Source organism: Bos indicus, chromosome 2 (assembly GCF_029378745.1).
Source record: "Bos indicus isolate NIAB-ARS_2022 breed Sahiwal x Tharparkar chromosome 2, NIAB-ARS_B.indTharparkar_mat_pri_1.0, whole genome shotgun sequence".
Lineage (NCBI taxonomy): Eukaryota > Metazoa > Chordata > Mammalia > Artiodactyla > Bovidae > Bos > Bos indicus.
Window position 1 is genome coordinate 84,160,206 of NC_091761.1, and position 23,607 is coordinate 84,183,812.

Below are 23,607 nucleotides of genomic sequence, written 5' to 3' on the forward strand. Positions count from 1 at the left end.
CATATTGGCATAGGCAACTCCTCCTTGAACCTATTATCAGAGAAGTTTACTAAATTTCCTCACTAAAAATTATCAAAAAGTGTTTTGTAACCAATTTCATACATATCTGTGCTTCATATTTACTTGCTAGGTAGAACATTATGATAATTATATATATACATAACTTTTCCATATATGCAAATGACACTGTAACTTTTAGAATTCATTATTTAAACATGTGTGAAGGCCTAGGTGACAGGGAAGAAATAAAAGTAAACCAGTCAACTCCAAGAGGTTAAAATCTAATTGTGATTATTCATCACAAGACCCAGATACAAGGGAATATTTTGACTTTCTGTTTCAAATCCTAATAGCCTGCCTCCCTTCATAAGCCAGTCAGACATAGGGACCTCCTACCCACAGGACGTTTGATTTATTTCTCTGTGTCCTTGTGGTGGTTTGGTAGCTTAGCTTGCACACGAGAGAACACAGGCACAAAGCAGGGGACAGAGGAGCACTGCAGAGGAGTCCATTCCCCTTCGCTGTCTCTGTCTTTCTGGATCTAGCAAATGAGGAAATTCAGGCCACTCAGTCTGACTTTTACAGAGCTGAATGTGGGGTAACTTGGAAACATATAATCCAATGATTCACCTAATTTTTTATGATTATGTGGACTACAAAGATATGGCTAAAGATGAACTCAAGTTTAAGCTGCATTTTATTTAGTAAAGTTTTTGTGAAGTGAAGTCGCTCAGTCATGTCTGACTCTTTGCAACCCCATGGACTGTAGCCCACCAGGCTCCTCCTTCCATGGGATTCTCCAGGCAAGAATACTGGAATGGGTTGCCATTTCCATTGTACTTGATATTTTTTGTGGGTTTTTTGTTGTTGTTGTTGTTTGTTTGTTTTTGGCCTCATTGTATGATTTTGGGGATTAGTTCCCAGCCTGCAGAAGTGAAAACACAGAGTTCTAACCATTGGACTGCCAGGTAATTCCTGTGCTTCATATATTTAAATCCTCTTGGTTATTATCCATGCTAATCAGAAAGTATTTAAAATCACAAAAACACTTCTGTCTGCACCTTGAGGCCTATAACACCAAACATTAAAAGTGGCTCATCTTTTAGGAAAAATAGAAAAAAAAAGTTTTTTTTCAGGAAAAAAATACTAAAATTTCTTATACTGCAATTTGAAGTCAACCATGCTTCTCTTCTGTAGGTTGTTTTTGGTCACTATACAGTCACTGTGTAGAGTCAAGATGAAGATGTCACCTGAGACAAATGTTTTCTATGTAATCCTAAGCAAGGCCAACCCATTTATTTCAGTTCAGCAAAAATTTATCATAAGCCTAGGACCAGGCTAGGTGCTATAGGCAGAAAAGTAGACGCTAAATGAGGACCTGAGACAATATAGCAATGACGATATTATAGAGTAGATCAATTATTTAAATGAGAGAGGAAGACTTCCCTGTTGGTCCAGTGGTTAAGAATCCACCCACCAAGTTCAGGAGGATCTCACATGCCACAGAGCAACTAAGCCCGTGTTCCACAACTACTCAGCCTGTGCTCTAGAGCCCGAGAACCATAACAACTGAGCCCACGCCAGGACTACTGAAGTCTGTGGACGTAGAGCCAATGCTCCGTGACAAGAGAAGCCACTACAATGAGAAGCCTGCACGCTGCACCGCAACTAGAGTAGACCCTTCTCAGTGAAACTAGAGAAAGCTTTCACACAGCAACGAAGACCCAGTGTAGCTAAAAATTTAAATAAACAAATAATAAATAAATAAATAAATGAGAGAGTATATTGCAGTTGGTGGTGGGGCAGTGGGAGGAGAGTATGATGGAGTTGGTGATAGAAGACAGTTATGATACCATTTCAATTAAGAATTCCTCCACGGGACTTCCCTGGTGGTCTAAGTGGCTAAGACTCTGAGCTCCCAATGCAGGGGGCTCCGGTTTGATCCCTGGTTGGGGAACAAGATCCCACAAACTGCAACTAAGACGATGTAGCCAAAAAAATAAGTAAATAGAATTCCTCTAGACCATGACTGCCTTGAAGGCAGCACACAGGACTGTATCAAGACCACTGGTTTTTGTTTAGGGCGTTGCTTCTCTCCCACTCAGGCTTTCTCCTTTTAAGTCTTGCTTCCCTCACCAAACGTTTAATGAAAGGGAAAATTCTTTCTCTTCAAATGCAAAATGTATTATTTGGCTAAGGGCCAGTAAGGTAGACAAACTATTCACAAAATACAGTTGAGGTAAGGATGTAGTTCATGTTATGAGAAAGGATACAAATCTTTTGAGATTTCAAAGGATCACTCACAGGAGTAAAAAAGGAAGGGAAGCAAGTAAAGCAGAAAAGCTAGCACATGTGTGTTGCCAGTTTAGTTTAGTCATGGTGTTAGAAAAACTCCATCCAAAAGACCTTGTTTTATTTATTTAATCAAGTAATCATTCTCTTTCTGAAACCTTTGGATGCAAGCACAGAAATGAAGGTATTCATGAAGTCAGACTTGTACTTGCCAGAAAATAGTAAGGAATGCCAATTTAATCTCAGCTACCTGAGTGAGTCCTAAGGGGAAGATGAGCTCATGAATGCATATACAGATCATTACAAAGCTGAATTAAAGTATATTAAATATGGAAGTCGGATATGAACCCCTAAGGGTTATACAACGTAAAAAGGATAGTTGAAGAACAACCTGAAGCTTTATAAGTGGGGAACCTAGATCCTCGCTGGCTGGGAAAACAGTTACTACTCACTCTTTAAGGAAACACATATAAAGCTTGGGATTTGAAAGCCCTAGCATTCCAACTGATCTAAATGAATGTAAATTTGCGGGGAGGACCTTCCCTTATCCTTCCTTTTGTGGTCTCCACAGCCTCTGGACCCGACAGGACCCTATAACTCTTATTAACTGAATTGGATGGAGCTAAAATAAAGACATAAACATCCTAAATCATCCACTGAAATCTTCTTAAAAGGGTAAGTTTCATTTATTTTCCCATTTTAAAAAAATTATATACTTACTTAGCAAAGTATATGCATAAGCTAAAATGTTGAATATTTATTTTAGTATTTTATTTTTGGGTGACATTGTCTTGAGCATGCCCACTCCGCCACCCCACATGCACCAGAAGTGTCACATTCAGGGAGTGTGCTGTGCTAGAAAACTTTGACGTATTAATGAATTGCCATCACTAGGGGACTCAATGGGAACCAAAAGTTTAAAACTTGAAAATAGAATGAAGCGGCCGCCAATCAAAGTGAAGAAATATATAAATTCATACAAAAGAATAGGAAAAAATGTGAATTAAAGTTAAGACAATGCTGAGACTATGGAAAGCATTAAAAATTTAGGAATAGAAAGGAGATTTATGTGCCAAGACAGATTAAAGAACCATAATGTAGAAAAGGGTTTTTATATTTAAAAAAATTTTTAATGCAGGAGATAGTTGAAGATTCTCAAAAATAATCCAAAAAGATTGGGACCCCCCCAAAAAATGAACTAATATTCATTAGTTCAACTATATAAATAATGAACTAACATAGACTTTTTTAAAAGTATATTTGATTTACAATGTTGGTTGATTTCTGCTGTACAGCAGAGTGACTCAGTTTTATATATATATATATATATACATTCTTTTTTCATATTCTTTTCCATTATTGTTTATCACAGGCTATTGAATACAGTTTCCTGTGCTATACAGTAAGACCTGTTGTTTATTCCTTCTCTAACCCCAAAGTCCCACTCCACCCTCCCACACTTCCTCCCTCTTGGCAACCACAAGTTTGTTCTCTATCAATATCATTTTTGACAGGTAATGACCATTCTAAAAGTTGTGGAGAACCACAAAAGTAAACACTGAGAGTAAACATTTTGGAATAATGAAGAAAACATTTACACTGCACAGATATACATTATTAAAATTTCAGAAATATCTGCTTACTGTTTTAACTAACATGAAAAAATCAGGAAGACAAAATCTGGAAAGAAAGAAATACTGATTTGTTTCTTATACTCTTAGAAATGGACCTAACCAGACATGTTTTTAGTTAATGGAGATTAAATGATTATTTAAGAGTGGATTATTTAAGAGTGGGTCACAAGCAAATTTATCCTAGAGAATTCTGAAGCAAAAACTCAGCAATCACAAATATGAAAGAAAACCTGGATGATTCTACCTGAAAGACAAATGAGCCTCCAATGTTAAAGGAATTCCTTTTATTCTATGATATAATTTCAAATTCTTGTTTACTCTACATTCAGCAAACCGAGAATTCTACCAGTAAAAAGTAAATAACAAAGCACATCACCTTGGAATTCTGCATGTCTTTAACTGAAAAGAATCATTAGCAATACTGTAACTAAAGACCCAGGTACAATTCTTTCAGTAACAAATTCTGACTTAATTTGAAAGTAAATAAACTAATTTCAGACTGTAAGTTTCGGAAGGGATAAGGCACTAAGAATTTCAATCTTGTTCAGTGCTTTTCTTCCACAGAGACAAATTAAAATGAAATGGGGGAGAAAAGTCCTGGAAAGAAAAAGCATTTAGTACATTTTTTAGTTCTTTGGTGTAAAGAACTGGTCATCAGAGTGGAATTTTACTAATCATTGGATTCTACTCCGCTTATTTAGGTTCCATCTTGTATAAGCAGAACATCCCATGTTTGTATGTTCTTTTCTTTGAAATAATTCCACAGTTAGGGTCAGTTATTCTTTGAAAGGCTTTGTGCTTGCTTGTTATTCCTGGTATAACAGGAATGTTAGCCAATGTACCTTTAAAGCTTAAAAGACCAGCAAATGTAATTCAATATGTGAGCTTTAAAGTTCTTTAAAGTTCTTTTTGTTATCTTACTTGGCATTTACCCATACTTTTCACTAGCTTCACTTTTTACTTAAATGAGTAAATTTTATTTTTTATGCAGTTATTTGAATCCATAATAACAATTTTGTAGATGCTTACACATGTGTGTGTGTGTGCATGTGTAACAGAGAAAATCAACATCTCTCTCATGGACACCTATTTAGAAGTATTCACTAACATACTGAGGTATTATCTATGTCACAGTAAAGATGAGTCATCAGCCTTTGCCCTCAAGGAGATTACCATCTATTTTAGCTGATCTAATTTACAATTTATATTCTTTTCATAGGATGAAAGATTAATTAAGTTTTTTATGTATTGAGTAGGGCACCTCTCCTGAGAGGTCAGGAGATAAAAGGATTTTGAAGTCCGATGGACCTGGGCTTGAACCTCAGCTATGCACTCTTAGGACTTTTGTTTACTGAAAGCTGAGATTTCCACTTATAAAATGGGGATGCTAATTTTTAGCTTACAGAGGTGTCAAGAATGTTGTGTAATAATAATACATATAAAACATCTATCACCATAGATGTGCTTAGTCACCAAGTCATGTGCAACTCTTTGTGACCCCATGAACCACCAGGCTCCTCTGTTCATGGGATTCCTCAGGCAAGAATACTGGAGTGAGTTGCCATTTCCTCCTCCAGGGGATCTTCCCCATCCAGGAATCTAACCCACATCTCCTTCCTGCATTGGCAGGTGGATTCTTTACCACTGAGCTACCTGGGAATCCCATCACCATAGATCAGATCAGATCAGATCAGTCGCTCAGTCGTGTCCGACTCTTTGCAACCCCATGAATCGCAGCACGCCAGGCCTCCCTGTCCATCACCAACTCCCGGAGTTCACTCAGACTCACGTCCATTGAGTCACTGATACCATCCAGCCATCTCATCCTCTGTCTTCCCCTTCTCCTCTTGCCCCCAATCCCTCCCAGCATCAGAGTCTTTTCCAATGAGTCAAATCTTCGCATGAGGTGGCCAAAGTACTGGAGTTTCAGCTTTAGCATCATTCCTTCCAAAGAAATCCCAGGGCTGATCTCCTTCAAAGCCCTACATTTTTAGCCTCTCCCATCTCCATATATGTTATTTAAATACTCAATTTGATAATTGTCCATAATTTCCTCCATTAATTTTGGTCCAGGATTTTTAAATAATTTCATAAATCCAGCCAGGTTGTAATTGGCTGTACTTTGGGTAGTGAATGAGGCAGCAATCCAGTTGTTTCAAATTCAAAGACCATATTGGAATGCAAGAGCCTGAAGCTCAAGAGCCCCACCACAACCCTCACACATCATCACCCCAGTCACAGCCTCCACTGTTAGAAATGGTCTGCCAGGGTCAGGAATGCCCCCAGGGAGAAGAACAGGAGAAAAAGATTCTTTGTGTTTCTAAAAATCCTGGGGAAATGTGGCTAAGGAGATACGGATTTGTTTTCCCAGTGTTCTCTTTAAAAAAGGGGGGGCACATAAATTATATCAATAGAGTTTGACTAGAAATAAATATTGGGGCTTCTCACCCTTCTGGCCCCAACATACCAGATCCATTGTGTAGCTTTTCACAGAGAACACAAAGAGAAGTCTTTTCATTCCTGGACAGCTCTCCCTCCTTTCCCATTTTATTGAATTCTATTGAACCATAAGGGAAGTAAGCCTAAGGCCAAACTTTAATTGTGTATCTGAAACCCAGATAGTCAACTTCTTTTTTGTCCTCCCAGTCACTCTTTGTCATGGTCTCCCTCAAAAGAGAATCGGGATACTTGCTATAATGATTGAGAAGACAGAAAGGTGTCCCTAATCAAGAAATCTTGAAACTTAACCAAAGTCCTCAAACCCTACTAGTCTAGGGGGAAGACTTTGTCATTCTTTAATTCTCCTCTTTCTACATCCGCCTGCAATATGGGAGACCTGGGTTCGATCCATGGGTTGGGAAGATCCCTGAAGGAGAGCATGGCAACCCACTCCAGTATTCTTGCCTGGAGAATCCCCATGCACAGAGGAGCCTGGTGGGCTATAGTCCATGGGGTCGCAAAGAGTCAGACATGACTGAGAGACTAAGCACAGCACACAGCAGGAAAGAACTAGGAAGTCCTGGGGTAGTGTGGGGTAGCTGTAGAAAGAGGCAGTGAGAATCACTGTGGTTGTTAAGTTCAGACACTTTTGGGCTTCCCTGGCGGCTCAGATGGTAAAGAATCTGCCTACAATGCAGGAGATCTAGGTTCAGTCCCTGGGTGGGGAAGATCCCCTGGAGAAGGAAATGGAAACCCAAGAATACTCAGTATTCTTGCCTGGAAAATCCTATGGACAGAGGAGCTTGATGGGCTAAATAGTCCATGGGGTGGCAAAGAGTCGTATATGACGGAGCCACTGACACACACACGATGATTTAGGGAATGTTAAAAAAGAAAATTCCATGGATGTAGGAGCCTCGTAGGCTATAGTGCATGGGGTCACAAAGAGTCGGACACGACTGAGTGACTTCAGTTTCAGTTTCAAAAAGGATAACCCTGGGTGAAAGGAAATTTTTATGTATTTTTCAAAATGAGACTATCTCTCACTTTTGTTGAAACTGTTGGTATTTTGGTGGAGAATTTCTAGCTTGTTTTTCCTCTCTGCATTGTGAGTTTTCTTTAAATTTCATTTAAGAAAATTTAAATGCAAATAACATACATAAAGTGTATAAGTCTTAGTGAATAACTCAGTGAATTTTTATACATTGCTGTATCTGTATAATTCAAGCAGAACAGTACCTTAGGATGTTTTTATCACTCATGGAAGGCTCCCTGAGTCACTTCCCAGTCAATAACCCCTCCATGATAAACATTCTTTGAACTACTTCTAAATTTTGCCTGATTTTGAATTTCCTAGGAATTAAACCACAACTGTACTTTCTTGGTATATGGTTTATTTTGAGCAAAATTAAGTCAATGAGGTTCATACATATTGTTTTATATATCAATAATTTGTTCTTTTGCTTTATAGTATTCCATTGTGTGAATATACAATTTATCCTTCCCTGTTGATGAATATTTGTGTTGTTTCCATTATTTGGCTGTTTTTAGTAAAGTTGCCTTGAGCATCTCCACTGTGGATTCTTAATTTTCTCCAGGCCTCTTCTCTGTAGGATATGTTGAGTAGAATTGTGGAGAGGATTTACAGGCACCAGTTACTCTTGTTCCAGGTTTATTCTTTGGGTTACCTTGGTACCAGAATTCAAATTAAAAGGAAAAAATAATAGGGAGGGAGGAAGAAAGAAAGAAAAGAAGGAAGGAAGGAAATGTGTAGGCATGTCAGTATAAAACTTAAACTCATAATTTCCACTTTTTAGAGGTATTTGATCATCTTAATTTGCAGTGGCTAAATAAGTAATGCTTACATGATTACAGACATCTTTACCTCACTCTTGGAAATAATCCATGCCCTCTGGAAATGATTTAAAGAGCTTTGACATATCCCTTTAAGATGTGATAAAGTCATAGTGTCAAGTACAATTTCCAGAGCCAGGTTAACTAGGAAGGTTAGTTGACTTTGAGTATTTTTCCTAAAAGTTTTTTGTATTTTTTTTAACTTCAAGAAGAGTCCAAACATTTAAACAAACAAACTCCCAGGGAGACTATGAAAAACAGTGAAATGTAGTTAGTCACTCTTTTATGAAGCTTTATTGCTGACTTTTTATCTTTTGATTCCTTATTCTACTTCCCCCCATATTTTTCCACTTTTGTTGTTGCTTAATCTTGCTTCCTCAAATGTGAAAAGTCATTAAATGTTCAACTTAGTTCCTTTGAGCCCTAGAATCTACTACATTAATAAGTTATCTAAACAATTACCTAAACACTATCCCTTTTTAAATTTTATATATAGATCATCTTAGAAACTGGTCAGTTACAATAATCAGTGCATGGTAATTAGCAAATTAATTTTCAACAGTTTTTTCTTGTTACAGAGAACTTCCTATCATTAGGATAGTTCTTAATTGTGTCTTCATTTTGGGAATGTTGGCTTATTTTTAATCGTATTCTTGTTCAGTTATGAGGAAATATACATATTGTATGTAACATCATCGCTCAGTGTTTGAAATCAGATTATAGTCATTTTCAATGAAGTTCATGCCAAATGAAGCTTGAGAGTTTTCATGAGAAATCGAGTTATATTAAGCCATAGAACCTCTTAAGAGAGCCACTTGGTACTGTACAATAAATTGCAAATGATATGAAAACAGTAACAAAATAGCTGTGCAAACATGAGGAGCCAAATTCTGGACACCAACTCTTTAATTAAAAAGAGTTAATCTAAAAAAAAAAAGACAAAAGCGAAACAACAACAAGAAAAACTTGTTAATTTCAGGGTTTAGCAATCATGGGTAAAAGTTTAAAATGTGCTTAGAATTTGCCTATGACATTGGCCACCAGCATGTAGGGCTGGATAAGTGAAACTTTGAGTGTTTTGCCTCACCTTTGGAAACAGTTTTATTTAAAGAAAGAATGGAAAGTATACAGGCCAAAGTTAAGAGAAAAGTATTTGGGTGAAAGGCAATGGACATAGAACTGCATTAGATAAATACGGAAAAAGCTTGGCAAATCTTGTGTTGCTTCGAAGGACATTTTTGAGTCTCCTGTGTCTTCTTTAAAAACCACATTAGCAGAACTCTTTCCATCTGGGAAAGAGTTCTCTGTCCTAACTGACACAGCAAGGCCAGCTCTCAGGCTTCCCTTTGTATTAAGCTGTCAGGAAATAGTCCTTTGTTAGTTCTGTAGTTCTGGATCCAAAAAGGCTGAAGTGATAAAAATATAAATTGTGATTCTATTAAAAAAAACACTTTGGCAAGAGAGCTGGTTTTAAATTCCTATGATAGTTTTCAGCTTGTTCAAGGTTCCCATTCAACATTTACAATTGACTCAGTGTTAAGGAGAAAAAACCTGTTGATACAGCTCCTTTAAGAGCTTTGGTTTCAAAACCACCATGCAGATAGCACGCATTCCTGTGGCGGGAGGCTGAAGGCAAAACGGAAGCCTTCCCGGTTCATTCAAAGAAGGAGAAAGAAACTGAACTTACCTCCCAACAGGTGAAGTTAAGCATGCCCTGTAAGTGGATTGATTTATTCTTCACAGTGAAGTTCTGTTCACAGGGAGTTTGAGGAGTATGCTTTCTCACCCAATACCCTTCTATTCTGCTACTGCACTCGACAGCTCCCAGCTCACTGGGGATATTTATTCCTTCTTCAGAGATGCCTTTCTTCTGCCTTAATGATAGTACTTTTTTCTCTTTCTATTTAGCTCAGAAGGAGAATTTTTTTTCCCCTTTTCCTTCTGTTTTTGGTGGCTTGTCTGATACATTGCATTCTTTCTCTCTCTCTCTCTTTTTTTTTTTGCTTTTTAGTTACTATGCTCAGTGCACATCTTAAAAACAAATGCATTATCAAAATAATACAAAATAAATGCATGCTCGAAAATAATAATGGGTTTGATCCCTGAGTTGGAAAGATCCCCTGGAGAAGGGAATGGCTGCCCGCTCCAGTATTCTTGCCTGGAGAATTCCATGGACAGAGGAGCCTGATGGGCTACTGTCCATGGGGCTGCAAAGAGACAGATACGACTGAGCGGCTAACACTTAAAATAATAAAGGGATAATATAACTGTTCTCAGTGATTATATTCTTTGAGCATTTAAAGTTTTGAAAGTGCTGAGAAATTTCTTAAAAAAAAAAAACAACTGGAAAACTTCTAACAGAAACAAATTTTGTGAAGCTTTTAATTTTTGTCCTTATGAATTGTTTATAAAAATACCTACTGTTTCAGAAATATGAATGTTTTAGCATAGTGGAGGTTCAATAGATTAAGGCTTTGACTGATTTTGCATTTGCAATTACTCTGTACATTTATCTATGGAGTGACTTTTATATATTTAAGCAGAGGTAGATAAAAATGTTAGACAATGCAACAACTTAAAAAAAATAAAAGAATAACATAACAGTTGCTGATAATCCAGTGGTTAAGATTGAGTGCTCCCAACGCAGGCGCCCGCAGATTCAATCTCTGGTCAAGGAACTAAGAAAAGAAGGAATAGTGCTCAGTCTTGTCTGACTCTGCAACCCCATGGACTGTAGCCTGCCTGGCTCCTCTACTCATGGAATTTTCCAGGCAAGAATACTGGAGCAGGCTGCCATTTCCTACTCTAGAGGATCTTCCCAACACAGGGATTGAATCATTGTCTCTCTTGTGTCTCCTGCACTGGCAGGCAGATTCTTTACCACTGGGTCACCTGGAAACAGGGAACTAAAATCCCACATAAGAAAAAAAGAAAAAAAGAGTTGCTGATATTATTCTTTGAAAGTCATGTCCTAGTATTGCTATTTAAAATTTTTAAACTGTTATGAAACTCCACAGCAAAGTTGAAACCAGAGGTGTGTGGTAACCAGTTCTGAATTACTCCCCCTCCCTGGGTTTGCTCTCCAGTCTCAGTGGTTCTTGATATTCAAAGACAGGCTCCTGAGCTGCTCGCAGTGTCCAGCTGGAGCCACGGGCTGATCTGACTCATCCACACTTTTATCTTCTGAGATCATTCATTTTAGGAACAGTGACATCAGTTTTCCAGGAGGCTGGCTGACTAGAATTACCACCAAAGGAATGAAATCAAAGGACTTGGAATAGTACTTGATTCATAGTAGGAGCTTGATAAGCATTTGTTGGATAAAAGTTTTCAACTTTCTTTTATACCAGTTATATTCCTAACCAGATCATGAGGGAATGAGTTTTCTTTTTTGTTTGTATTGCAGTTATAAGCCTCGCTTAAAAAATACGGTGACTTGACATTGTTCAAATTAAGTAAAAAGGTTTTACTCTAGCATTCCAAGCCCTCCAAACCTTCCTCGCTTTATTTTCATCTTATCCTTAAAATTGTGCTTCAGGGAGATGGGGAAGGAAAGTTGCTGAGCTGGTGGTGCTCCAAAATCCTGCCCACCTAAATCAGAGCAGAGTTTCATATTGAATTTTGTCACACACACAGTGTTGTTGACTGGGATGGTTTAACTGCTCAAAATAAAATTTAAGTAACTATCAAAAATCGACATTAAAAAACTTCTGCCTTAGAACAATATAAGCCTTAGACAAACCCTGATAATTCACTATCCCCTCTCTAGCAACTTGCCAGGATCCAGTCACCTTTTGACGGCTTCCACCTGATCTCAGTTACTTGCATTTTTGCCAGCAGTAGCAGTATAAGTGGCAAAATTAGAACGTTGACAACTAGAACATGCATGCCCTCTGGGAAATGCTGATACTACTTAATGGATGGTCATTCCCTTGGAAAAAGACAAAGTTGTTTAGAGCAGAGCTTCTTGAACTTGCCAGAGTGTACCAGAAGCACTGGAGGTATCTTCACAATTCGGATTCTGATTCTGTAAATCCAGGGTGGGGCTGGAGTTCTGCATTTTTAATGAGTCACTGGTAATGAGACCTGTCCTGGTCCACATTATTGTTACCCGGGCAGTTTCTTAAAACTGCAGATGCCTGGGTTCCTCCTCCATTTTTATCCCCCTATCCCCTTCCTTACCCCTCGTGAACTGACCTGCATTATGGTCTTAGCATAAGGATTTTTTACTTTTTAATCTCCCAAGTGATGCTACTATCCAGCCAAGCTAATATACCTCTAGATCTTGTTTTTAACCAGTTCCACTTGGCAGTCCATTCACTGGCATGCCTCAGCTGCCTGACCCCTGTACATATTTGATTTTGTGCATTAAATAGCCCACCCTTTGAAATCACATGGGTTTTTCAAAACCCCTTTGCAAATATTACTGCATTTATCAGATATATAACATGTTAAAAAAAATTCTTCTTGCAGTCTCCTTGCTCTAAGTCTCATATAACTAAATTTGTAACTCCTAAGGCAATGACCTCTTTCTGCCTTATAATTATATGGGTGTTTATCTACCTCCCTAGTTGATAAGCTACCTAAAAGCAGACATTGTCTCACCACTTTTATCTTTCCCTGCAAGCAGGACTTCTCTACCCCCATCCCCACACAGTGCCCTGAGCACACATGTCTTCACTCAACAAACATTCATGAGCTGATGTGCCAAGCAGCCCGGGCTTTGGTGAGACAAGCAGAAGACGATGCATTCCTCCCTGCTTCTAGAGCTTCACAGTCAAATGAGGAAGACAGATATTCACAAGTAATTTGCAAAAACTAACATTAAGAGTTTGACTGAGACTTGAGGGAACCTGAACTTTTCCAGATTAGAAAGAATGTCTTTTGGAGGAAGTGATTAAGGCCTGACACATGTCCAGGTAGAGGTGGGGAACAAGAGTAAATAACATTTCAGAGAGAGAAAACTAGCATTTATATGATTTTTTAAAATAAATTACACTTTTTTCAACTGAAAAATCTTACTACCCCTAACCTCCGCCCACTAAAGTCCCCAGAGAGGTGCCAACTATTATTAGTGTCCAGTGAATCTTTTCAGAGTCTTCTCCTTAAGTATGTTCAAACAAATGTACACTAAGCACTGTGTTTTCACCTCTGAACCATGCTCTTTCCCCCTTCACAGTTTTTTTTCTTCACAGTATTTCTTCTCATTTCAGTACAGAGAGTGCTTCTTTAGTTTTCATAAGAAAACATTGTCTTTAAACTGAACAGTATTATATTGTGTGCATGTGTTAAGTATATCCCCAATAGATGTGTTGCTTATAATATCTTATTATTGCAAACAATGCCACAATGAATAACCTTGTAATCTAGATATTTTTCACACAGGAGAGTTTATCTATAAGATAATTGATCCAAAGAGAAACTGTCGATTCATGAGCATATGCATGTGTGATTTTGTTCTGTTAGATTGCATTCCATAAGTAATGTATCATTGTACATTCTTACCAAAAATATATAAGACCTCTTTTCCCTACCAGCTCTCATTAGTATGTTATCAAACTTTTCAATGTTTTTCAGATCTAACAGGTAAAAGTGATATCTTAATAGTTTTAATTTGAATTTCTCTCATGAGTGAAGTTGAACAGCTTATGTTTAAGAGCCATTTATATATATATATTTTCTGTGAACTTGTTTTCTTATTGCTTATCATTTTTATATTCAGTTGTTTAGTAATTTTCTTACTGATTTTTAAAGGCTCTTTATATTTTCACTTTTTGAATGTGAATACTAGTATCTATTAGTCTTTTGCATTTGTTTATAGTGTTGTGCATTTTTGTTAGTTGTTTGCTTGTTTGTTTTTACCTTGTTGGATTTGATTTGGGAGAAATAGAGGAAGAAGAGAAGTGGCAAAAGAGGGGACTGAAAAGGCAGGAGATACATATTAAACAGTGGAGACAATGTGATTTTTTAAGGACAAAAATGACTTGATAAATGTTCTGAGAAAGGAGGGAACGACAGATTGGAAGCGAGAAGTCAAAAACTATCATAGTCTAATCCAGAAGTGTTGAATACCTGAACTTGGGTAGTAGAGTGAAATAGAAAGGAAGGGCCATTTTAAGAGATAAACTCAGCAGAACTTGGAAACCAATTAATTGTACATAATGAAAGAGAAGGTAGAAAAAAAATCTATTGATCTCTCAACCTTGGGCAACCTTGTAGTGGTGCTGAGACCTAGTCAGAGAACTTAAGAGAAGGAACAAATTTAGGGAGGAAAAGACAATAAAAAGAATGCTGCTGCTGCTGCTGCTAAGTCGCTTTAGTTGTGTCCGACTCTGTGCAACCCCACAGACGGCAGCCCACCAGGCTCCCCCGTCCCTGGGACTCTCCAGGCAAGAACACTGGAGTGGGTTGCCATTTCCTTCTCCAATGCATGAAAGTGAAAAATGAAAATGAAGTCGCTCAGTTGTGTCCAACTCTTAGCGACCCTATGGACTGCAGCCTACCAGGCTCCTCTGTCCACAGGATTCTCCAGGCAAGAGTACTGGAGTGGGGTGCCATTGCCTTCTCCAATAAAAAGAATGAGTTTGATTTTAAGCTTTTAGATATCAAAATGAGTTTGGTTTTAAGCTTTTAGATATCAGTACTATATTTGAAGCATTTCCCTGGTGGCTCAGTGGTAAAGAATCTGCCTGCCAATGCAGGAGACGCAGGTTCCATCCCTTGGTTGGGAAGATCCCCTGGAGGAGGAAATAAAACCCACTACAGTATACTTGCCTGGGAAATCCCATGGACAGAAGTAACCTGGTGGGCTGCAGTCCATGGGGTCGCAAGAGTCGGACACAACTTAGTGACTAAGCAACACTATATTTGAACTCTTTGCATTTACCTGCCACTGGGCAAAGATTCTGATGTATTTAGGAATAAATATATAATTTAATGTTGATTCATACAAGGTAATTACTTGAGGAAAGAAATTACATATAGAGATGCTAGAGAAAAGGTCTATGAATTCCCAGTATAAAAGATGACTGCCTCTGAAATTGTGGGAAAAGATAAATAGAGCATGTAATAATAAAAACAACAAAAGCTGATACAAGTCTACATAAACTATAACAGGAAGCATGAGGCGATCTTAACAATAATAATTTAGCCTTTGTTCCACATGCCAGTCCCAGCACATTATATCTGAACTTAGGCTCCAGGACTTTAGGCACTTAAATCCTGGTGAACATTCAAAGAGCAAGAAAGATAATTAAAAGGTTAGAAATAATAGCTGAGGCATGAAATAAATGTACTTGAGTTGGCCTGGAGAAGAGGAGAAAAAATGGTGACTCTATTCACAATAGATGAAGCCACTGGAGAAATAAGTATTTGCCCAGAGTTCAGAAAAGGAGTAAATTGTAAATTGATATACATGAGATAATGGGGCAAAACTTTCTGAGATGAAGGTTAAGTATTAGATGACAGTCACATTTAGTAGTACAAGTTATCTGGAGGTTGTGAAATCTTCTGTCTGTGAGTCTTTAAAGCATAGAGAGCTACATGGGAAATCTTCTATTTAGCAAATAACTCTGTACTTAAGAATCCAGTTCCTGATCCTGTCAGCAAAAATCCAGCACAAATCTTGTGCAAGTTGCTGCCATAAGATCCCTATTCTAGAAGGCCATCTCCACCATCAGGGCCCCTTCAAGAGCCATTTATTTATTCTGTGATATTTTTAAATGATACACATGAGACATTATTTTGCATGCTAAGAATGGGCAGAGAGTGAATAAAAGAGAAGAAAGAATGTATCCCAAGCTGATAAAGTAGGACCTTGTTATCAAGTACTGAGCAACTAGCTGCTCACCTCTAAAACCCACTTTCTTGAAAAGCTATCTCTTGTCATAGTTCCCACTTCCTAGATCCTTCCTCTGATTCCTCCCAAATTCCTGCCTGAGTCTGGTATCTCAGCGGTCAGTGCAGGGCACTTGGGGATCCACTGCTCCAAAAATAAGTAGAAAATTCAGGAGTCTGGATTTAATATTTTTCAAATAGAACACAGACTGTCTGTAGTTTTAATTTGTCTCAGAATCATTCAAGACATAATTTATTCACTGAGCTTCCTTATTTCCTTTTGACTATCTGCTCTTTGACAGTCACCAGTGAATGTGACAAAAGATGGTGGTTTTTGAAGATTTATTTTAATAAAGAGAGTAAATTTTAATTGCTCAGATAGGCAAAATCAGAATATACATCGTGTAGGTACTCTGTTTATGTAATACATATAGATATGTATTTTTAGATGCTTAGTAATGCAAAATACTTGGAAGGAAAGCTGCTACCAGAATACATGTTTAGAAATTAGCTGAATGTTTTTTACAGGCGTATTTAGAATTGGAAATTGATTGCCATATGGATTGTGAATTCTTTGATTTCTTTGAAGATAGTATTTGATGGAGTTAGTGTCCTTGGCACTGAAGTCAGTGTAGGAGCACAGGACTGTTTCCATCTTTGGAGAAGTCAGCCATGCTGAAGTCAGCCATGCTGATTTATAAGTTACCTGTAGGATAGAAAGACATGTTCCCCCCATAATTTTTATTTACAGATGCCCTATATCACTTGATCCAATTCTCCAGATAGAGGGCCTGGCAGTAGCAGAAGGTAGGATTAAGGAGAAAATTGTAGGGTCAGTGAGATCAAAAAGATCATTTTACTGGTAATTTCTCCAGCATTCAGAGATGTGCAAACTAACCAGAATAAATTTGTAGCAGAAAGTAGGAAGCGACCTAGCACTGGAACTGAGTTTGGCTTGGAAACGATAGATTTTTTAACTGTGCATAAATAGGCAGACTTTGATGACTATTCGAGAACATAAAATGTAAAGTGTTGGGGGAGGGATCCAGAAATCCCCAAATTGTGTTTTTATAGAACAATTATTTATGACCATAATAAATCCAATGATCAATTTCCCAAGCATAGTAAAATATGCCAGGTGATTAATAAACATTAGCCAGTTAAATCTTCATAGACATTTTGCAATGTAAGGAGTATTTACAGAAGAAAAACCTGAGGCTCAGATAATAATTTTCCCTACTTAGAAAATGGCAGTGCTGGCATTCAAACTCAAATTTATCTGGTTCCAAAACTGTTCTATGAAGACCTACAAGACCTCTTAGAACTATCACCCAAAAAAGATGTCCTTTTCATTATAGGGGACTGGAATGCAAAAGTAGGAAGTCAAGAAACACCTGGAGTAACAGGCACATTTGGCCTTGGAATATGGAATGAAGCAGGGCAAAGACTAATAGAGTTTTGCCAAGAAAATGCACTGGTCATAACAAACACCCTCTTCCAACAACACAAGAGAAGACTCTATACATGGACATCACCAGATGGTCAAAACTGAAATCAGATTGATTATATTCTTTGCAGCCAAAGATGGAGAAGCTCTATACAATCAGCAAAAACAAGACCAGGGGCTGACTGTGGCTCAGACTATGAACTCCTTATAGCCAAATTCAGACTGAAATTGAAGAAAGTAGGGAAAACCACTAGACCATTCAGGTATGACCTAAATCAAATCCCTTATGATTATACAGTGGAAGTGAGAAATAGATTTAAGGGCCTAGATCTGATAGATAGAGTGCCTGATGAGCTATGGAATGAGGTTCATGACACTGTACAGGAGACAGGGATCAAGACCATCCCCATGGAAAAGAAATGCAAAAAAGCAAAATGGCTGTCTGGGGAGGCCTTACAAATAGCTGTGAAAAGAAGAGAAGCGAAAAGCAAAGGAGAAAAGAAAAGATATATGCATCTGAATTCAGAGTTCCAAAGAAGAGCAAGAAGAGATAAGAAAGCCTTCTTCAGCGATCAATGCAAAGAATTAGAGGAAAACAACAGAATGGGAAAGACTAGAGATCTCTTCAAGAAAATCAGAGGTACCAAAGGAACATTTCATGCTACTGTGAGCTCAATAAAGGACAGATATGGTATGGACCTAACAGAAGCAGAAGATATTAAGAAGAGGTGGCAAGAATACACAAAAGAACTGTACAAAAAAGACCTTCACGACCCAGATAATCATGATGGTGTGATCACTGACCTAGAGCCAGACATCCTGGAATGTGAAGTCAAGTGGGCCTTAGAAAGCATGACTATGAACAAAGCTAGTGGAGGTGATGGAATTCCACTTGAGCTATTCCAAATCCTGAAAGATGATGCTGTGAAATTGCTGCACTCAATATGCCAGCAAATTTGGAAAACTCAGCAGTGGCCACAGGACTGGAAAAGGTCAGTTTTCATTCCAATCCCAAAGAAAGGCAATGCCAAAGAATGCTCAAACTCCCCCACGATTGCACTCATCTCACATGCTAGTAAAGTAATGCTCAAAATTCTCCAAGCCAGGCTTCAGCAATATGTGAACTGTGAACTTTGTGATGTTCAAGCTGGTTTTAGAAAAGGCAGAGGAACCAGAGATCAAATTGCCAACATCTGCTGGATCATGGAAAAAGCAAGAGAGTTCCAGAAAAACATCTATTTCTGCTTTATGGACTATGCCAAAGCCTTTGACTTTATGGATCACAATAAACTGTGGAAAATTCTGAAAGAGATGGGAATACCAGACCACCTGACCTGCCTCTTGAGAAACCCGTATGCAGGTCAGGAAGCAACAGTTAGAACTGGACATGGAACAACACACTGGTTGCAAACAGGAAAAGGAGTTCGTCAAGGCTGTATATTGTCACCCTGTTTATTTAACTTATATGCAGAGTACATCCTGAGAAATGCTGGACTGGAAGAAACACAAGCTGGAATCAAGATTGCCGGGAGAAATATCAATCACCTCAGATATGCAGATGACACCACTCTTATGGCAGAAAGTGAAGAGGAACTAAAGAGCCTCTTGATGAAAGTGAAAGTGGAGAGTGAAAAGGTTGGCTTAAAGCTCAACATTCAGAAAACGAAGATCATGGCATCTGGTCCCATCACTTCATGGGAAATAGATGGGGAAACAGTGGAAACAGTGTCTGACTTTATTTTTCTGAGCTCCAAAATAACTACAGATGGTGACTGCAGCCATGAAATTAAAAGACGCTTACTCCTTGGAAGGAAAGTTATGACCAACCTAGATAGCATATTCAAAAGCAGAGACATTACTTTGCCAACAAAGGTTCGTCTAGTCAAGGCTATGGTTTTTCCAGTGGTCATGTATGGATGTGAGAGTTGGACTGTGAAGAAGGCTGAGTGCCGAAGAATTGATGCTTTTGCACTGTGGTGTTGGAGAAGACTCTTGAGAGTCCCTTGGACTGCAAGGAGATCCAACCAGTCCATTCTGAAGGAGATCAGCCCTGGGATTTCTTTGAAAGGAATGATGCTAAAGCTGAAACTCCAGTACTTTGGCCACCTCATGCGAAGAGTTGACTCATTGGAAAAGACTCTGATGCTGGGAGGGATTGGGGGCAAGAGGGGAAGGGGACGACAGAGGATAAGATGGCTGGATGGCATCAGTGACTCGATGGACGTGAGTCTCAGTGAACTCCAGGAGTTGATGATGGACAGGGAGGCCTGGCGTGCTGCAAATCATGGGGTCACAAAGAGTCAGACACAACTGAGCGACTGATCTGATCTGATCTGAAAACTGTTCTTAACGTATGTCACATTGGTCCACTATTAGCGCAGTTTTTTAGAAAACAAGTGAATTAGACTTTTCGTCTTAAGTTCAAGCATTCCAAACATTCCTAGAATTGTTTTGGTTTAAGCAGACCTACTAAATTAAAGTGAGCTTTTCCAGTTTGAAGCAGTTATATGACATCACCAAAATGGTTACTAGTCAGCCATGCCTCCCAGACACAGATCAAGAGGATATTTTTAAGGACAGAGAGTTTAAAGAGAACTCAAGTGTTTGAAAGAGAAGTTGTGGTGAATGTGACAAAGGAACTTGTAAATAAAAGCCAAAAAACAGTTTGGATGTCATTGATGACACCTGTGTGAGAAACCAGCAAGGACAATGAAAATGTGAAAGTGAAGTCGTTCAGTCGTGTCTGACTCTCTGCAACCCCATGGACTGCAGCCCACCAGGCTCCTCCGTCCACGGGATTTTCCAGGCAAGAGTACTCGAGTGGGGTGCCATTGCCTTCTCCAGGGGATCTTTCCAGCCCTGGGATTGAACCCAGGTCTCCCGCATTGCAGGCAGACACTTTACCGTCGAAGCCACCAGAGAAGCCCAGAAGGACAATAGCAGAGATTAATTAGGAAGGCTAAATCAGCTGAGCCCAGAAGGCATAATGGAAAGAGATACAAGGAAATTAAAGGTGAAAGTTTGTATGTTAATAAATGATGTCACTTTCAGGTAGAGTTTGAAAACCACTTAATAAAGTATTGTATTCAGGGCTGTTCTGCCAGATTATATAAGGGCACGTGTTTTGTTGACATGATTGAATTTGAGTGTTCTGTTCCATCGATAATCAGACTTTTCTCCTAAGTGTAAGTTGTAATATTTAAATGTTAATATTTCTGTTTAACATTTGTTTAGAATTGCCTTAGTGACCTTAGAAGTTTTTACAAGAATAAAGTTTCCTTGCCTTCCCCTCACCCCTCACCACTCCAACCTTGCCCAGTATTATATAATTTACCTAAATAGATTACTTCTTTTTTATAATAATTTTATTTATTTTTGGCTATGCTGGGTCTTTGTTGCTACGTGGGTTTTTCTCTAGTTGTGGGGAGAGGGGTGCCACTCTCTAGTTACAGTATGCAGGCTTCTTATTATGCTGGCTTCTCTTGTTGTGGAGCACTGGCTTTAGGGTGCATGGGCTTCAGAAGTTGCGGCATGTGGACTCAGTGGTTGCAGTTCCCAGCTCTAGAGCCCAGACTCGATAGTTATGGCCCATGGGCTTAGCTGCTCCTTGGCAGGTGGAATCTTCCCAGACTAGGGATCGAACCGACATCTTCATTGGCAGGTGGATTCTTTACCACTGAGCCATCAGGGAAGCCCTAGATTGCTTATTAATGATGCATCTTTGTACTTTGGAGTGTGTCCTTTTGGGCTCAGTATACATTTCTTTAAACAAAAGAGGCCATATTAAAGCAAGCATTTCAGTTCAGTTCAGTCGCTCAGTCGTGTCCAGCTCTTTGCGACTCCATGAATCGCAGCATGCCAGGCCTCCCTGTCCATCACCAACTCCCAGAATTCACTCAGACTCACGTCCATCAAGTCAGTGATGCCATCCAGCCATCTCATCCTCTGTCGTCCCCTTCTCCTCCTGCCCCCAATCCCTCCCAGCATCAGAGTCTTTTCCAATGAGTCAACTCTTCGCATGAGGTGGCCAAATACCAGAGTTTCAGCTTTGGCATCATTCCTTACAAAGAACACCCAGGGCTGATCTCCTTCAGAATGGACTGGATCTCCTTGCAGTCCAAGGGACTCTCAAGAGTCTTGTCCAACACCACAGTTCAAAATCATCAATTCTTTGGCGCCCAGCCTTCTTCACAGTCCAACTCTCACATCCATACATGACCACTGGAAAAACCATAGCCTTGACTAGACGGACCTTTGTTGGCAAAGTAATGTCTCTGCTTTTGAATATGCTATCTAGGTTGGTCATAACTTTCCTTCCAAGGAGCAAGCGTCTTTTAATGTCATGGCTGCAATCACCATCTGCAGTGTTTTTGGAGCCCAGAAAAATAAAGTCAGACACTGTTTCCACTGTTTCCCCATCTATTTCCCATGAAGTGATGGGACCAGATGCCATGATCTTCATTTTCTGAATGTTGAGCTTTAAGCCAACTTTTTCACTTTCATCAAGAGGCTCTTGGCTCTTTAGTTCCTCTTTACTTCTGCCATAAGAGTGGTGCTATCTGCATATCTCAGGGTATTGATATTTCTCCCGGCAATCTTGACTCCAGCTTGTGCTTCTTCCAGTCCAACGTTTCTCATGATGTACTCTGCATAGAAGTTAAATAAGCAGGGTGACAGTATACAGTCTTGACGTACTCCTTTTCCTATTTGGAACCAGAGTGTTGTTCCCTGTCCAGTTCTAACTGTTGCTTCCTGACCTGCATATAGGTTTCTCAAGAGGCAGGTCAGGTGGTCTGGTATTCCCATCTCTTTCAGAATTTTCCACAGTTTATTGTGATCCACAGTCAAAGGCTTTGGCATAGTCAATAAAGCAGAAATAGATGTTTTTCTGGAACTCTCTTGCTTTTTCCATGATCCAGCCGATGTTGGCAATTTGATCTCTGGTTCCTCTGCCTTTTCTAAAACCAGCTTGAACATCAGGAAGTTCACGGTTCACGTATTGCTGAAGCCTGGCTTGGAGAATTTTGAGCATTACTTTACTAGCATGTGAGATGAGTGCAGTTGTGGGGGAGTTTGAGCATTCTTTGGCATTGCCTTTCTTTGGGATTGGAATGAAAACTGACCTTTTCCAGTCCTGTGGCCACTGCTGAGTTTTCCAAATTTGCTGGCATATTGAGTGCAGCACTTTCACAGCATCATCTTTCAGGATTTGAAATAGCTCAACTGGAATTCCACCACCTCCACTAGCTTTGTTCGTAGTGATGCTTTCTAAGGCCCGCTTGACTTCAAATTCCAGGATGTCTGGCTCTAGGTCAGTGATCACACCATTGTGATTATCTGGGTCGTGAAGATCTTTTTTGTACAGTTCTTCTGTGAATTCTTGCTACCTCTTCTTAATATCTTCTGCTTCTGTTAGGTCCATACCATTTCTGTCCTTTATCGAGCCCATCTTTGCATGAAATGTTCCCTTGGTATCTCTAATTTTCTTGAAGAGATCTCTAGTCTTTCCCATTCTGTTGTTTTCCTCTATGTGGTCCGCTGGAGAAGGGAATGGCAAACCACTTCAGTATTCTTGCCTTGAGAACCCCATGAACAGTATGAAAAGCAAGCATTTACTGTGGAACAAATAACCAGTACTCTACACATACAGAGTCTTAAGGAACAATTTTATTTTGGCTCTACATCACTAAAATTTGAAGCAGCCCATTACTGGCATGCTTTAGCTCTCAAAAAGAAATTTGGCCCTGAAAAGAAAACATTTGGCTTTATAAAATAACTTATTATCAAATTTTAAATGGGGCAAAATGAACACACTATATTATATACCTTTATTTGTAAAATGTTTTTTTCTCAGAAACTTGCTTTGGAAAGGAAAGAATCTGAAAACATTGTGAATGTACTTTGTAACAATGTGAAAGTATTTTATCAAAGTAAATATGTTTTAGTCATTCATTCAAAAAATTCAAATTCAAGCAAACAAACCAAAACCGCCACACATGCACATGTATACACCCTCATAGGTATATAGATTGGGAAAAATTAGACTGAGGATTTAAAATGTAAAATAAAGGCTTTATCATTTCCTGGAAATGTGTACTCAGGAAG

General features: G+C 38.9%; 1 protein-coding gene across 6 annotated transcripts in view; it reads left to right on the plus strand.

The window, feature by feature from the left end:
- SLC39A10 (solute carrier family 39 member 10) overlaps window positions 1-23,607 on the plus strand; it is a 163,521-nt gene that overhangs the window by 38,019 nt on the left and 101,895 nt on the right. For all 6 annotated transcript variants that reach the window (XM_070769605.1, XM_070769597.1, XM_070769640.1 and 3 more), the window contains one exon: window positions 2,864-2,967. The gene's annotated coding sequence lies outside the window, so the exon portion shown is untranslated. The remainder of the gene's footprint in view (window positions 1-2,863; window positions 2,968-23,607) is intronic.